The sequence below is a fragment of the Vulpes lagopus genome, chromosome 3 (assembly GCF_018345385.1).
Source record: "Vulpes lagopus strain Blue_001 chromosome 3, ASM1834538v1, whole genome shotgun sequence".
In the NCBI taxonomy this organism is placed as follows: Eukaryota; Metazoa; Chordata; class Mammalia; order Carnivora; family Canidae; genus Vulpes; species Vulpes lagopus.
Genome location: NC_054826.1, coordinates 38,133,635 through 38,149,179, shown reverse-complemented (window position 1 = coordinate 38,149,179; position 15,545 = coordinate 38,133,635). Strand labels below are relative to the sequence as shown.

Below are 15,545 nucleotides of genomic sequence, written 5' to 3'. Positions count from 1 at the left end.
AAACAAATGATTGTCACATAAGTCTTTAGGTGGTCTAGTATTCACTGAGCTTGTGTGCAAAATTTTCTGCATCCATGAGGTTTTTCGGAGAAAGGGTCTGTGCCTTTCATTAGATTATCAGTGGGACAAAGGCCCCAAAGGGCCTGCAACCACTGCTGTGGAGACAGGGAGAGAATGAAGTGAACTAGATGGTTTCTCAGCATAGCTTAACTGACCACTCACCAATCCTACTCCTGCATATATCCCCCAAGAAATAACCACACTGATTTCTACAAGGACTTCTGCAAAGTTGTTTTCCAAGGCTCCTGGAAATCCCAGATGCTGTCTTGTTTGCCTCCTGCTACTTACAAAGGATATATTGGAAACACTGGTAAAATGCTCTACCACAGAGGGAAGAATATAATGCTTTCAACCTAGCTTTGGCACCTAGCTCCATAATCCCCATCTCAAACCACCTAGGGAGTATAATTTATCTCCATTTCCAGCAGGGTGGGTTTTAGATGGCAAATGTCACCTGGATGCTGAAGACAGAAATCAATTGAAAACATGGCCTTTGATACAAGAAGTATCTCAGCCATTACTGTATGAGAAAGTAGAATGAGAAACTTGGAAATTAACCTCAGTAGGACAGTTCACCTAGTCCTCTTCCTCTCTTGGGTTAAATGCTTAAGGCAGCCTCCAGAGCACAAATCTAGGGAAATAATTTTCTATTGTTCTCCTCAGACTATTCAAAACTTTGATTCAGGAAAACTGTGAACTTTTGGATGAGGAGGACTAGAGATCTAAAGGGAAACTATAATTGTACACAGTTTTTGAGAGTAGAAACCGAATGTCACTAATTTGTACATAATTTTAAAATATCAATATATTTCCACTTATTCATAATGTACCCTATTCAAATTACTTAAAAACCTCAGTTTCTCTGTAAGAATTATAGCAGAACCTATCTTCATAGGGCCATTGACAATGAATAATAATTGTGAAGCATTTAGCACATAATATACAGCTCATTATTCACAAAAATTTTCCTTTTCTTTTCAGGCAATAAAATTTATTAAAACCTTTTGTGTTCACTAAACTGACCTTTGGAAATAAAAATTTAAAACAGAATTTGAATTTTTTAAGGCTTAACAAGAACTTGGATATCATCCAGCTCATTTTTTCCAAATAAATCTTAATTATAATACACAGGAAAAAATATATATATATATAGTAATTTAAAAAGTAACTAAAAACAGAACTGGTCTACTGGAAGAGGCTGGTAAGTGGAGAACTGTCCTCTTGCCCTCCACAAGGAACCCTAGAGTACCAAAGAGCACAGTTTGAAAACCAAAGTTCATCCAACCTTTTCTTCTCCCAGATAAGGACTATGGAACCTAATGGTCTAATTGTTAGTCCCAGATCACACAGCTAATCAGAGACAGACTTCCTGGACTAGAATCTGGATTCTGTGGAAACAGGATATGTGCATGCTAGGATGTGGAAGAAAATTTAAGCTGTTTTTCAAGTTGTGTTATCAAAGTTCTTAGCCTTGGTCAAGTCCCTCACTCTTTGGGTTTCATTTTCTCCACTGAACTTTCTGTTCTTAATAACATGTCTGGGGCGCCTGAGAGGCTCAGTCCATTAAGCATCTGCCTTTAGCTCAAGTCATGATCTCAGGGTACTGGGATCAAGCTCCAGGATCAAGCCCCTGCTCAATAGAGAGCCTGCTTCTCTCTCTACCCATCCCCTAGCTCATGCTCTCTCTCGCTGGCACTCTTTCTCTCCCTCAAATAAATAAATAAAAATCTTTTAAAAATAATAATAATAACATGTCTAAGTATCTAGTACCATGAAAAGAGTGATCACTTTTGTGCTCAGTAAGTCACACCAATTTTTTCATTGAATACTTTTATGAATTTGTGGATTTGTTATGAATTTAAATATGAATGTAAAATAAAAATGTTGACATTGTAATTAAGGAAAATTGTTCCAAACAAAACATCATTATGTAATTTGGAAATACATAGAAAAAACTCAGAGAGCAAGTATTAGGTCTTATTTCTGTTATTTATCTTCTCTGTGCTTCAAACAATGAAATTTATATCATTTTTATGAAATGATATGCTGAAACTTCATCTTTTAAAACTTTCTGAGAAATATTTCAAATATATAAAATAAGCTCTGCTTGTTCTGACAGCCAACTCCGAGCAGGGCAGAGTGACAGTGAAGCTAGTTGCTTTGATTAAATGTGATTCTTGCCTAATGACAGGACTGAAGATTAAGTTATTTTGAAAATTGGATATCTTCACAACTTGTTCCTACAGGGAAAGGAACAACTGAAGGGAGGTGAGACTTACTTCAGTGCTCTGTCCACTACCTGGGTTTGCTGCTTTGCACCCTCTGGATTCCTCCTGTAAATATCTCTCAATACTGCATTAACTCTTCTTAGAAAAACCCATAGACATCCTGATCTATGTTTTGAATCTTATTTAAAAGGCCTCAACCAGGGCACCTGGGTGGCTTACTAGTTGAGCATCTGCCTTCGGCTCAGTCGTGATCCCAGGGTACTGGGATCAAGCCCCACATCGGATTCCCCACGGGGAATCTCCCTCTGCCTGTGTCTCTGCCTCTCTGTGTGTGTGTGTCTCTCATGGATAAATAAAACCTTAAAAAAAAAAAAAAAAAAGCCTCAACCAGAAACGGAGAGGAGTTTGCAACAAAGCCCAGAACAAATGAAGTGGGGCCCCTTTCCCTTCCATTAGCATCTCCTCCTCCCACCACCACTGGACAAATGGTTCTTGCCCAACATATACATTCAATGCAAAGGAAGGTTAAAAAATTTGAACACATAAACATCAAAAGGAAACAAACATTTCAGGGGAAGATGTTTGATGCCAAGTGAGGTGAATGAATTGTAAATACCATGGGACTTTAAACCACAGAGAAATCATTACTGATATTTAGAAAAGACTTAGCAAAAAGAGATGGAACAAAAGCTAGGGCTCAAATAATGGCAAGAATTGGAAGGACAGGAGGGAGGATGTTCCCAAAGGGGGAAACAGTGAACAGAGAACCCACACAAGGAAAAAGGCAAGATGTATGGAAGCAAGTGGAAAGGCTTATCTGAACACATGTAGGCTGTCTGATTAAAGATAGAAACTGAGGGCAAACCATGAAGGGTCTTTAAAGACCAGACAGAAGAGTTTATACCCGCCCTTACTCCCTCCATTCCCTGGTGACACTAATCAGATAAAATAACTCACAAACAGGGCTTAACGACAAATGCCTTGCCTCCTCACCCTCAGAAACCCAGGAATGGCGAAGACCTTTCCTACTCCATGCAAAATCCCATCTATTGGTAAAAGCTGTAAGAACTGTTTTGAGACAGATTCTAAGATCACACCTGAGCTCCCCACTAGTGTTGTGATTTATAATTACCACCTGTCAAGAACTCCAGTAAGATTATCATTGCAGATGCTTTGTATTTGCCAACTCTGCTTTATCCGAAAAGGATATCTCTCATGGTAGGAAATTCAGGCATTGAGGTTGTTTCAGGAGGAAAGTGTTGCAGGGTAGGGATGGTCTTTTTTTTTTTTTTTTTAATATTTTTTAAAGATTTTATTTATTTATTCATGATAGTCACAGAGAGAAAGAGAGAGAGAGACAGGCAGAGACACAGGCTCCATGCAGGGAGCCCGACATGGGATTCGATCCCGGGTCTCCAGGATCGCGCCCTGGGCCAAAGGCAGGCGCCAAACCACTGCGCCACCCAGGGATCCCGGTAGGGATGGTCTTAAACAATTTCTGTAGTCGGATTAACTACCAACTCTACCTTTGCTTAAGATCAACCCAAAAAGAATGTTCTGCCCCGGACTATAAGTGAGAATATTTAAGCACTGGCACTGACATCTGGCCTCAGCAGAGAGTACCATAATTGACTAGTGATATCTGCCATGGGCCCAGCAGTAAGAGGTAATGCTGTGCATACTCCATACTTACTATGCCTACCTTTGCCAAAAGGACCACATTAAAAGTATTTCAGACATCAGAACCAATTGATGCAAGAAGTTAGGTATTCTTGCTTGGTTTGGTTTCATTTTTCAAATTATATACTTTTTTAAATTTTATAACCAACTTATCAGGTACACTTTCTATATACTTATGTAATTAATAAGATCAGCCCAAAATAGACACTATGCCCCAGAATGAATTTAAGGCAAGACCATAGAGCTCACTCACAAGAGAGCAGAGGGATTTTAAGGGCTTTAATCATAGCAGTTGTGTTGATCTTAACCTATTTCTTCAGTGAGACCTAGCCAGTACTTGCAAACTTGCAGCCCCCACCTGCTCATGACTCCTGGTGCGGATCAGCCCTAATATTTCATCTCCCTGCTTCTAATTTTCTCTTCTGTTGGAAGCCCTTCATCTCCTTCCCTACCACACTCTTGGGAACGATGGAGTTCGTCAGCAGAGAGAGCAAATTTTTTCTTCTTCTTTTTATTCTTCCTGTAAATGCAAACAAGCAACCAACACTACAAGAACTTTCATATCTGCAAACACCCCAGGGTGCTTCACAAAAATCAATCTGACCAAAAACCATAAAATATAAATTCACCTGATACAAGCACATGATGACTGGAGATTTCTCCCCCCACCTCTGCACTACACAGCGTCCATACAAATGACTCTGGAAACTGCAACAATTACTAGAGCCACTGGATAAATCTCAAGGTCAGGAGAATTTGCAGGAAAAAGAAAGCAAATGAAATGCATTTTTAAAGAGGGCCCTCTGCCCAGGAGAGGCCACTCTGGAACACATTCAAACAAAAGTAGATGCTTTGGGCAAGATATTTTTCACCTTTCCTTCATGACACAGCAAGTAACAGGGAATCACCGTCCCACCATCTATTCCCAGAGGCCTTTCCTAACAGGAGTCCAGGCAATGTGCTTTTTTTTTTTTTTTTTTAAGATTTTATTTATTCATGAGAGACACAGAGAGAGAGAGACAGAGACACAGGCAGAGGCCCGACATGGGACTCGATCCCGGGTCACGCCCTGGGATGAAGGCAGGCACTAAACCACTGAGCCACCCAGGCTGCCCTAGGCAGTGCACTTCTATGATTGTAGAAGAAATGAGGATTGCTCTGGGCACAGGGAAAAGCAGACCAGAGGGGCATAGCTCCTGAATATTTTTGCATATAAGACATTTACCTTTTTCTAATCATAAGAAAAATTCTCACTTACTGTTGAAACTTCACAAAACACAAGGAAAAAAACGAAGGTCACTCCTAATACCTCCCCCACAACTGCTTAGTGGTATATCCACCAGCACAATCCCCCAAGGCCACAGCAGAAACTCCTCGTACATTTACAGGAGGAGGATTCTTGGACCTTACCCCCAGAGCTGCAGAAGCCAGATCTCTGGAGGTGAGTGAGTGCCAGCATCTGCATTTTTGAAAGGCATGCCCAGCAACTCTTACAAGATCTTCCTCTCTGGACTATAAACTCCTCTAATACAGATAAATGTTTCTTTCATTCGCCATTGTATTCCAATCCTGGCACATCGGAGGTACTCAATATAAATATGTGTTGAATAAGTAAATAATTCTATCTTTTCTCCTTGCATATATTTTTCTTCCCTTTTTTTCTGAAATATACACTCACAGCTTCCACTCAACCACAGGTAAGGCGCTAACCATGTACTGGTCATTGTCCTCTGAGTTTTGCAAGCATATGTAACAAACCCATAAAGCAATTATTATTTATCCCCCCATTTCTGATGAAAAATCCTAGATAGAGAGAAGTTATGTAATATGTCCAACATCACATCTAGGAAATAGTAGAAGCATATTTAAACTCCAATTGTAAATCCAGTCTTCGTGCCTCACATCTGCATGCAACTTGAACGTTTCTCAGGTTTTTAATAATGTTCTACATTTTTGAATGGTAATATGGCATTCTATCATATAGATTTGCCAGAACTTAAGAAATTATTAGACAGTTCCTCTCTGTTTTTTATAACACTACATAAAAAGCATACTAACTAGGGGTGTCTGGGTACTGCAGTCAGTTAAGTGTCCTTGGTTTTGGCTCACGTCATGATCTCAGGGTCACGATCTTAGGGTGGTGAGATCAAACCCCACTCTAGGCTCCGCACTCAGCATGGAGTCTGCTCAAGATTCTCTTTCCCTATCCCTCTGCCCTGCATGCTCTCTCTCTCTATTTCTCTCTCAAATAAATAATAAAATAAATCATTAAAAAAATACACATACATGTTAACTACATTTTCCTACAACCATATTTTTTTTTCCCTTAGAATCACTTCCTGAAAGTGAAATTACTAGGTCAAAAAAATCTGTACACTTTTTGGGCTCTTGATTCATATTGATAAATTGTCCTAAAATATTTTAATAAGATACACACCTACAGCAGAACAAACGTGCCTATCTCTCCCATTAAACAATTACAGAAAATTTGAATATCATTAAAAATATATATCTGTGGCTGCTGTGGTCTGGGGAATATTTTAGTTCTTTTTTAATGAAAGCATTTCTCACAGGGCAGGATCCTGATTGTTCGAGCAGACAAATAATTAAGCAGGAAGATAGTTCTTTCCCACAACTCCTGGAAATGCCCTAGGTATTCTTCTCTCCACACATTTGGGAGAGGAATTGTGTGTCTTTACTGTGTTTTGTTTTACCTCTGTACCTTTACTTACTGTAAACCTCCACGATATTTTCATGTCTATGCATTCCACAAATTCACCTCCTTAAGTATCCAGCCCTTGGTGATCATGCTCCTCAGATGATTTATGAATCTTTGAATGCTAAGGACCAACAGAAGCCTTGTCTACTGTGATTATACAGACTCTTAATAAAGAAACTGAGGCTCAGCCAGGCTGAATAAATTGCCCAAGGTCACATGGCACAGTCTAGATTCTCAGAGCTGATGCTCTTCACCACCATCCTCCACTGATGTTCTTTCTTAGCAGAACTTACCACCTGTGAGAGAAAACCCAGTCTGCAAATCAACCATTCCCAGGATTGACTAACCGTGCATCTACAAAAAAAAGAGCTTACTTCTCCCTATGCAGAGGAGAAGGAAAGAGGCTCTACTCTTTGCCAGAACACTTCAAATGTAACCATCACTCCTCCAGTCACTGGCTTCAAATGTTTTGCCTCTGGTGTATCTGAAATCATTATTGATCCAGAGTGTTCTCTAAAACTGTGAGTGAGCTCACAATCTACTATGGTCTGCAGACCAGCCAGGCTCCTAGGAGCAGCTGCTTTCTTGATCAGCTCTTTCTGGCTCATATTTACTCTGAGAAATTGGAAGTTAAAAGTAAAAGCAAATAAAGATGGAATTTAATTATGTTGATCAAAGACAGTGTGCAAGGAATGTTGTTCTTCTCCTCTGATAAGCAAAAGAGAAAGTTTGAGTTGGCACCCAGGCATTAACTGATTTGACAACTTCGCTCTGTACCCATCTGTACTGCATCACTGTCATCCATTGATTGCATGTAAGCGCTAAAGGGCCAGGGACTTGATCTGTCACTCACCATGCTGGTATCTGTTAGAACTGATAAAGAGATTTAGAGTAACTTAAACCATTCTGAATTTATTGTTTTCTAAGTGAGCCCAAAGGAAGGCAGCCTCAGGTTTGTCTGACAGCTCAACCAAGTCATCAGGATCCAGGCTATCCTGTATTTCTGCTCTAACATCCTCATATTGGTTCTTTCCACCCAAGGTTAGTGCTCTAGGCTCCCAAGCTCCAGGCATTAACTCCCCACTCAAGGCAGGAAAACAGGAGAGGAGGTGGTATGACCTTTCATGTCTGCCCTTTTCATGAGGAAAGCCAATGCTTTCCCAGAGACAGCTATCCTTCCTCTTACATCTCATCTAGTTTAGGATCACATGGTTACTAGATTAGAGGCTGGGGTGGGGAGAAGTATCTTGCTCAATTTACAACAATCAAAAGTCTTCACTGGAGTCAAACAAATTCTTGCCCTAATAGAATTTCCCATAGAATTGAAATTCTATAAGAAAGGAAGAAAAGAGGGATTGGTAAATGACAACTGTATACAAGGCACATAGCAGAAAGCCTGGCACATAGCAAGCACTCAGTGAAAACATATTCAGTAAGTCAATAAACGCCCTTGTTCTGTAGCTAAGAATGGAGAGAGGAATGTGGATTGAGTTCAAAGAGGAGAACAGAAGAGGGTGGAAGGAATGGGGTGGCATCTGCTTCCCATCTATTCTTAGAATAGGTTTAAGCTGCTATGGTTAAGGGAGTAAAGGCCAGAAATGGTGGGAACTATAATTCATGAGCATGACCATAACTCCTGGTGCTACTTTGGATAAAGGATGATGGCCACGGGCTCCTGGCACTGTTCACAAGGGCCCAGTGATAATGGGGCACAGGGCTGGGAAGGGGCCTTTCTCCAGGGCACCACATAACCTAGCTAAACTCTGCCCATTCTCAAAGTTGCAAGCTTTGAGAGCATCCAGAGAGTCCCCTTTGTAGGAAAGCCCCAATGTCCTCATGATGGGCACTGAGGAAGCTGCAGCAGGTGGCTCTCCAAGCAGCAGGCTCTCTCAGGTGGGAGCAGAAGAGAGGAGGGAGAGGCCATGTAGATATTACAGCTGAACAGACTGGCTGTGGGAGAAACTGAGATGAGCCTTGACAATCCCAGAAATCACCAGGGAAGACTTTGAGGGGGCAAATGCTATCAGCCAAGCAGGTGGAGGCTTGTGCCAACACAGTTTGTATTTCTAGGTTGGTAGCATTTCTGTTGCAAGTGGACAAGACAGAGTTGGCTACAGTTTTCCCATACAGAGAAATATGGCCTACCTAGATTCTCAGAGCAAGTGACTGCCAGTGAGAAGTCTACCTGGAAAGCCAGAGTTCAACTTCTCTGTTAGGATATGAGGATTATGTAGACAGAGCAGGAATCAGGAGAATAATTGGCAGCCAGGACCCCTCCTATCTCTAGACTGTACATGGAGCCAGACAGACAACTAGTCTGTCACTGGTTCAGATGGCCTCTTCTCCTCCCCTGGGCCTCAATTACCTTATTTATAAGGTGAAGGGATCACATTTCATCTCTAAGGTCCTTTTCAATACTAGTGCCCTATATTGTTAAAGAATCTACAAACAAGAAAAAAAGTTAAAACAAATCAGAGTGACTGTCCTGAGCATATAAATAAAAGTGTGGCCAGACCAAGAAGCAGTAAGATGTGGTGGCTGAGGGTTCAGACTCTACACTCAGCCAGACCTGGGCTTAGGGCCATGATCTGTCTCTTACCCTATGACCTCCTGCTTTTAAACCTCAGATGGGTTTTCCTTATCAAATGGGAATAATACCACCAATCTCAGGAAGTAGTTTTGAGAACAAAATAATATACTCATGATGCCTAGCAAAGTACCAAGCAAATATGAGGTGACTCACCTCATAAATGGTACTTTCAACAAACCAGAAAGATGAATCCCTATGTGATAACATCCTTTAGGACTTCAGAAATCTCAGTATCCTGGTTTTGGTTTCCAAATCTTTGTTCCAAAAGAACTATCCATTTTCCAACCACCAACTTTTTGAGTTCAAGAAAAAAGCCAGAACCATCATGCCTTCCTGAAAGCTTGGTGTCTGGGTGTTTTACATGGGGGTATTCCCAGGGTTAACTCTGGACTCAGAAAGTTGTGCAGAGGCCCTCTATCCTGGGAAGGGCCCACCATTTTTCCTTTTGTGGGCCTTGTCTTGTTGGATAGCCAAATAAAAAGCTCTGCCCACTCACATTCAAAAATCTATTCATTAATGGGATGCAATTCACATTATGTGCCACTAATTACCCTAGGAAGGCAGTAAAAATTAATAAGGAACTAGAGTTTAATTGTTTGATAATGACAGGGAGTTCCAAAGTGCCCTCTTGAGTAATAAAATTAACATTTAAACTAGTTCAGTCAAAGAACCTTCCCTTAAATATAACTCTTCACCATTAGTATGGCTTATTTATTTATTTTATTTTGGGGAAGCTCTAAGCATCACAGATTTATACTGAACTTTGAGAACCTGCCTAATGTTCCAGGACAGTGACTAGAATGTTTGCAGTGTTTCAGGTGAACTATGAATGGACTCTCTATACTCATGTACACGTAATAAAATCAGATTGTCCTACATTTATTTAACCAAAGATAGAGAAGCTTCTCAGAAACCACGGTGTCAGGGAGATGGAGGCTGGAGGAAGCTATCAAAACACTGGCTATGGGCAGCCTGGGTGGCTCAGTAGTTTAGCCTTCAGCCCAGGGCATGATCCTGGAGTCCTGGAATCGAGTCCCACTTCGGGCTCCCTGCATGGAACCTGCTTCTCCCTCAGGCAGAGCCTGTGTCTCTGCCTCTGTTTCTCTCTATGTCTCTCATGAATAAATAAATAACATCTTAAAAAACAAAAACAAAAACAAAACACTGGCTAGAATAGGATCCTACAAAATCTAAAAAAAAAAAAAAAAAAATGTTGCTATAATGCCATTCTTTCACATTTGAGCTTGTATCACTATTCCAGGGTCTTTGCTAAACTTTTGTTAAAGGGAATATGGTGGTTTTAAAACATGCCTGTAAAAAGTAGAGCCTAATTTCCCTTGAACATAAGGAACATCTAGTGATTCTCTTCTAACAAATAAAATATGGCAGAAGTGATGCTGTGCAACTTCTAGAATCAGATTCTAAAATGGATTCAGTTTCCACCTGGCTCCCTGTCTTGAGACACTTGCCTTGGAATCCAATCACCAGGTCGTAAGGAAGCCCAGGCACATGAAGAACCTACAACAAGGTTCCCAGCCAGCTAGGTCCCTAGCCAACAACATCAACAGCCAGACTTATAAGTGAATAATCCTTTAGATGATTCTAGCATTCAGCCTTTGACCCACCCCACCTGAGGCCCCAGACATGTCATGCCCTCCTGTGCTCTGAACTCCTAACCCACAGAAACCAGGAAGAGATATTAAATGACAGTCATTATTTTACACCACAAAACTCAGGGATAAGCTATTATGAAGCAATAGATGACTCAAACAGGAAAGTTTACAGACATTGAGCTTCCTAGTCCTTAAACAAAGCCCTAAGGCCAGGAAGGCCTCATGCCCAGAGGGTCAGTCTCAGCTATGCCTGACCATTGCCCTAGTCACCAGCTTTTCAACATACATGCTTGTCATCCTGCTGGGTGACATACCTCAAAAGAAGCTCATTAGCTCTGAGCAATCTTAAGGTTGAAGGGTTTTCTTATAACTCACAGATAGGACTAAGCACAGTTTATCCACCAGGGATGTTTGCTTTCCCTAAAGAGCTAAGGATTGGCATGAATAATCCTTGAAAGTGGCCTTTCAGAGAGCCCCATCATGTTGTGGCTCATGTTACACATGCTTGGGAGAGAGGAAAAGCCAGCAGAGAGAAAATGGCTATGTGGCCATGCCCCACCTCTCCTCCCTCCACCCCAACTCCACACCCCATGTGAGTGTCTCTCATACCAGTGCTGCTATCCTCCCAGCCGAGCTAGCTGTCTTCTCATTCATTCATTTGTTCAATATGTATTGTTTACTGCATTAGGAGAAACAGACATTAAACATATCATCAAACAAACAACTCCACTTACCTTAAGCATTAATAGGGGGACATACATACAGGGTCTTCTGGGGAGCTAGGGATATTTAAGCTGAAACCTAAAAAATCAGAAAACCAGGAAAGCAGATAGGGGAGGGGTGGGAGCATTGTAAGAGCCTTCCAAACAAAAGGCCACACAATAGGAAGAAAATGTGTGTACCTGGGGATCTAAGGAAAGATCAGTCAGGGTGCCAGGAGTGGAGAAATCAAGAGAGAGAATGCTGCAGAAGACTCTGAGGAAGGAGGGAGCAACCAATCATTCAGGGTCATGTAAAAAGATTTTGTCTATATTCTAAGGACAGGCATCTACATAGTGTTTAAAACAGGAGAGTAACGTAGTTAAATTTCTTCTGTCAAATAACTTCAGCCCCCAGCCCCATCATTTCCCATCTGCATGGATACCTCTTATAACCCAGACCATATTACACTGTAGTTAGCTGCTTAGGTATCTTTTCTCCCCGGCCTGCCTAATGGCCTCTTGAGAGCAGAGAACATGTCCTAACCATAACTGTAACTCCATCAGGCTTCCTACTGTCTTTGGTATGGAGTGCAAACTCTTTCTGTGGCCTGAAAGACTTGGCACAATGTGTCCCATACCCACTTCACCAGGATCACCTTAAGTCATCTCCTTTGCTCTCCAGTGATCCATCATAATCTAGCCACAACAGCAGGCACATCACTTTCTAGGGGGCTTTTCCAGAAGCTCTGGCTAGGATAGCACAACTACTTAATATTCTCAGAACAACCAATGCTTCCCCATCACAGCACCTACTAGGATTTGTATCACTACTTATACATTATTGGTTTGATATCAATCTCTCCTCCTACACCGTCTGTTTCATAAAAGTAAAGAACTTGTCAGCTGTGGTCACCACTATGTCCGAGTACTTGGTACTATGAGGCTTGTACTTGGCATTCAACAAAGAGTTGTTGAATGACAGGATAAATGAGTAAGAATGCATGAAAAGGTAAATGAATGGATGAATTAATGCATGATCTCAGTGGCCACCCAGGCCAACTCAACAGCTGATGCTGAAGACCTCTCTCTGATTGCTCTCCAAATACCTTCAATGACATAACCTCATTGCTGGCCTCACCGGCTCTCTACTGGAAGAAATCGATGTTAGTGAAGGCTTTATGGAATAAATGGAAAGTCGAAATGGGTAGAGAAGGCCAGGAAGGCATTTCTGGCAAAGTCTGAGTAGTTATTATCTTATTCCTTCTGCCAAGCAAGAGGAGGAAAGCTGGCAAACACCCATGTTCAGTGAATGAGTCCATGTAAATGTTGATGTGTATAGCACTTTGGCTGCATTCATAAGCTCCTCAAGTCTAGGGCATTTCAGAATAGATCACAGGAACTAATGGGGTCAAATAGATTTCTCCAGGTTAGTGCTTCTCCAACTATCTCTGGTAAAGGGCCAGGTTTTGTTTTCATTTTCAATCCATCAGAGATCAATACTTTACAAAATACAGAAATTATTTGCTTGGATGAGGCAGCAATGTCAAATTGCTATCAAGTTTCTAAATGCTTACCTACCATTTCCATAATCATTTCATCATGAGTACCAAATATTTTGTAGGCCTACAGCTAGCTGCCAACGACACTTTGAGTAGCATTAATTCAAGTCAGTACTTGCACTCCCACTACCTCATTCTTAGCCATGGCAGATATTGCTAATCAATCACTATACCTTTCCCCATCAAGCCCACGTCTGGCCTTAAAAATCTTTCTCATCCTAGTATTCAAGACAGTCATCATCATATCAAGGAAGAGATCCTACAGGAAGTTAAAACTTATTTACCATCCCTGCTCTACATGATCTATAGATTGGCCATTTGTCATAGGCATGCCCAGGATAGAGAAATATCTGTGTTTTTGCGTCCAGCCTAACGAAAAGTTTATGGAGGATGAACATTTCATAAGTCAATCAGAGAAAAACAATTATCATGTGATCTCACTCATATGTGGAATTTAAGAAACAAAACAGAGGATCATAGGGGAAAAGAGGAAAAAATAAAACAAGACAATCAGAGAAGGAGAAAAACCATAAGAAACTCTTAATCATAGGTAACAAATTGAGGGTCACTGGAGGGCAGGAGATGGAGGGATGGGGTAACTGAGTGATGGACATTAAGGAGGGCACATGCTGTAATGAGCACTAGGTATTATATGAGACTGATGAATCACTGGCCTCTACCTCTGAAACTAATTTTAATTAACAATTATGTGTTAATTGAGTTTCAATTCTTAAAATTTTTATTAAATAATTTTTTAAATAAACGTATATTCTAGGTAATAAATAAAGAGGGAATAATAGAATTAGCATATTCCCACTTTGCAATCTTAGATAAATTAATAGACCAAATCAATGATTATAAAAGTTAACGAAAAGATGATTTGCTTTTCAGCACCAAAAAAAGAGAGAGAGAATGGCCATTTCATCAAAAGAGTCCCTCCTAGACTCATTCAGTCTGTTAACAACCTTTTTGCAGCTTGAGAAACCCTTAATTCATACATCCTAAGAGAAGATGTAGCAATCCATACCACATACAGAAACTTCTGATGTGTTCTCAGATTTAAACTATGTGGATCACATTTGGGAACAAACACTGGCCCTTTATTGCTTTGATTCTCTTTCCTCAAATTCTCCATTCCTATGACTCACCTGCTTTTATTTCAAGTTGTCACAGGGGCTCATTCACAGTGGTTGTTTGCATTTCTCATTGAACTCTTTGTCAAAACAGTGAGGGTTTTCATTCCTCCCATATTCAATCTTTTCTTAAGCAGGATTAAAACCGTTTAGCTCTTCTCTGGTAACAATCAAGCTGTGATCCAACTTCCAGTCATTGTCTCTGAGAGGCCACAGAAGAATATACAAGGGGGAGAGAATTAATCTGTTGTCTCTGGGCTACAGATCTGAAGCTCACTCTAAAGAAAGGCAAGTTTCACTTCAAATTTTTTCTCTCAACCTCACCTATAAAGTTTGCTTTGAAATGTTTTTTACAAGTTCTTCATGGTCCCTACAAACCACAGACTCAAGACTATTATTGCTGGAATGCATTATACAGAGCATCTGGCTAACCTGGAGCCCTCTTTAGACTAGGGGGGAAGCAATGAGGCTTGTCTAAGGAGTCAGAAGGCTGGAGGTCCTCCCTGACCAACTGGATGACCTTACAAGAGCTAATTCACCTCTCAGAGCCCATTTCCAAGGGAAACAGATAAGGTCCTAAGTGGATTGTGACCCACTTATGGGGCTAGGTGAGAACTAAACAAGACAATGTGAACAAGAGCACTTTGACAATGAGAACCCTATGTGAATGTGGGGATCTTAATTAACTGTCTTTCTGATAGCACCACAGTGAACAGGAGGCCAGCACCAAAGTAGAAATCCTGGTAGTAGAAAGAAGGGTATGGATGATCCAACATACCCTTTGACAAAGACCACTTGAGAACTGGAATGAATTTAAGGAAAAGAATGAGGGGTGGCATGGGGTGTCCCATTTACAGTCCAACTAAGAGATGAAAGTAGCTTGAACTAGGGTGGTGGTCATGAAAGGAAAAAGTGGACAGATTCAATATTTGTTAGGCAAAATCATCCAGGCTAGATGATGGATTGGACATGTGAAAGGAGAAGAAGGGGGCATGTTCAGGTGACATCTTTGGCTTACTTAACTGGATGACAGACAGTATGGTTCAATAAGATAGGAAAGAACAGGAGAGACCCAGATAAGTGGGGCACAGATGAGAGATGGTAGGCTTGCTTTTGAATGCATTGAGTTTGAGGTGCCTTTGAAACCAAGTAGAAATGTCAAATAGGCCATTGGAGTTGAGTGGATATGGATAGCTCAGATATAAAATGCCAAGCATATCCACATAGGTGGGAATTGGAGTCATTGGCTAGGATAAGATCAC

The 15,545-nt window shown here is 40.9% G+C and overlaps 1 long non-coding RNA gene across 1 annotated transcript in view; it reads right to left on the bottom strand.

Moving 5' to 3' along the window:
- Positions 1 to 15,545, bottom strand: part of LOC121486297 — a 50,665-nt gene that overhangs the window by 14,932 nt on the left and 20,188 nt on the right. The window contains exon 2 of the long non-coding RNA XR_005986597.1: positions 14,299 to 14,485. This is a non-coding gene — a long non-coding RNA (uncharacterized LOC121486297). The remainder of the gene's footprint in view (positions 1 to 14,298; positions 14,486 to 15,545) is intronic.